Below are 2,435 nucleotides of genomic sequence, written 5' to 3'. Positions count from 1 at the left end.
GGTAGGGAGTGGGATGTAAGATTATTGTTGTGTTGTGCTTGTCCTTCATCTTGGAAGAGGACCATGACATCAGGGAAATGATGACACGACTTGCAGTTGACTTTGATTTGAGTAAGGGAGGGCTGTCCAAGGTCACCAGCCTCACTTTCTCTTCCAGAGCCATCTGGGTCCAGTGACCAGATATTCACCAGGATGACTGGAGATGACTCAGGATGCATTAGGAGACCCTGGCCCCTTCAGGCTAAGGTCTTTTCAGGTGTCCACTGTGAGCGAATGCCCATTCAGTGAATAGGCCTCTTTAAGAAGTTAGTCAAGGGATGGCCCCTTTAATCAAAACTCAAAAAAAAAATCAAACAGGTTGGCAAAGACCCTCAGGGTTCCTAACAAAAGAGAAACAGTTACTATTTAGTATTTACCTTCGCTCTCTGCTAGGAGGGCAGGGACCTATTGTCCAATCTGTGAGCTTCAGAGTGAGTTGGGTTTAAGGCTTGGTTTTTGGGAAAGAAATCTAGCCAGTAAAGCGGAAGTTAAGGAGGCAGCTTTCAGCCTTTGAAATGTACTTTCCTTTGGGCAGAGGAAGGAGAGGGAAAAGGAGAGGCTACCTACAGGTTGTGTTTGTCCTTTGTTTTCGAAGAGGACCATGACATCAGGGAAATGATGACATGACTTACAGTTGACTTTGATTTGAGTGAGGGAGGGCTGTGCAAGGTCACCAGCAAATTAGCACTCCCTCTGATAAGGATGGAAGAGGTTCTAGTGGCCTTTACAACACATATATGGTTGAGGCATTGCCATCTGTGGCATCTAACCAAGGTGTAAGAAGGCTAGAAAGGAAGGAGGGGCCAGATTATGAAGGGCATTCAATACCAAACAGAGGATTTTATATTTGAACCACTGGAGTTTATTGAGTGTTTGTATGTGGGTAAATGGTTGGATCTACACTTAAAGAAAATCACTTTACTAGCTGAATGGAAGTCGGATTGGAAAGGGGAGGGCAGAATCAGCAGTAGGCAACTACAATAGTCCAGGCATAAGATAATCAGGGCCTGTACCAGAGTGGTGACAGTGTCATAGGAGAGAGGGTACATATTTAAGAGATGCTGCAAAGGTGAAATCGACAGCCTTTGGCAACAGATTTGGATATGGGGGATGAGAGATACTGAGGAGCTGAGTATCTATGACACCTAGGTTTTGAGCCTAGGAGATGGGGAGGATGATGTTGTCTTCTAGACAGGAGGGGGAGAGGGTTTTGGGGAAACATAACGAGTTCCATTTTGGACAGTTGGGTTAAAGATCTTCTATTGAACATCCAGTTCAAGATATCTGAAAGGCACGTGAGATTGGAGGTCTGTAGAGAGGCTGGGCAGGATAGGTAGATTTGAGAATCATCAACATAGTAATTCAATCCTTGGCAGCTGATGAGACCACCAAATGAAGTAGTAGTGAGGGATGAGAGGGTCCAAGACACAATCCCATGGGACACCAATGGTTTGAAGGTGTGATCAGAATTAGGATCCAGCGAAGGAGACTGAGAAGGAATGATCATACAGGGAGGAGAAAAACAAGGAAAGAATGATATTCCAAAAACCTAGAGAGAAGAGAGTATCATAGAGGAGAGGGTGATCAGCAGTGTCGAAGCTGCAGAGAGACAAGAGATTATTCGTAACTTCAGAGATCGTTGGTACTTTCTGTTTTGGTGGAGTAATAAAGTTGGAAACTGAATTGTAAGGAGTTAAGAAGAGAGTGTAAGGAGAGAAAGTGGGGGTACCTATGGCCTTTTCAAGGAGTTTAGTCACAATGGGCAGAAAAGATATAGGATGACAGTTAGTGGGGATAGATGGATCAAGTGACAATTTTTTTGTGAGTGGGGGAGACACAGGCACAGGTCTGGGGGCTAGCTACATATGGTGGGCCATGTAAATTTATGCTTATTGACTCACCAAGTAGACAGCTTGGCTCTAAGGTGGGAATGCCAAAGCTGACTGAAGTTCCAGGACAAACTCTTTGGTCTTAGGACTTTTAAAAAAAAATAAACAACTAGAGGATTTATTTTTGGACATACAGACAGGATAAAGCAAAACTGCAAGTGGCCAAATTAAAATAGAAACTTACCTTCATTTTTTTTTCACTAAGGAATTTCACTCAATTTGATGTACATTTGTTTTTTTTATATCAATTTCTTTTTTTCTTTTTAATTGATTAATTTTTAATTTTCAACATTCATTTCCACAAGATTTTGAGTTCCAAATTTTCTCCCCATCCCTCCCCTGCACCCCAAGATGACATGTATTCTGATTACCTCTTTCCCTAGTCTGCTCTCCCTTCTATCACCCCATCCCGCCTCTTATTGCCTTTCCCTCCTACTTTCTTGTAGGGCAAAATATTAGGACTCTTTCACACTCTTAGAAATTGAGGAATTGAGGAGCCCTTGCCCC

General features: G+C 43.0%; 1 pseudogene; it reads left to right on the top strand.

Annotated features, from left to right (window-relative positions):
* Positions 1 to 714: 714 nt before the first annotated feature.
* LOC118835113 lies at positions 715 to 820 on the top strand (annotated as a pseudogene).
* Positions 821 to 2,435: the final 1,615 nt, after the last annotated feature.

Source organism: Trichosurus vulpecula, chromosome 1 (assembly GCF_011100635.1).
Source record: "Trichosurus vulpecula isolate mTriVul1 chromosome 1, mTriVul1.pri, whole genome shotgun sequence".
Taxonomy (NCBI): domain Eukaryota; kingdom Metazoa; phylum Chordata; class Mammalia; order Diprotodontia; family Phalangeridae; genus Trichosurus; species Trichosurus vulpecula.
Note: the sequence above shows the minus strand (reverse complement) of the source record. Positions and strands in the feature narration are given on the sequence as shown.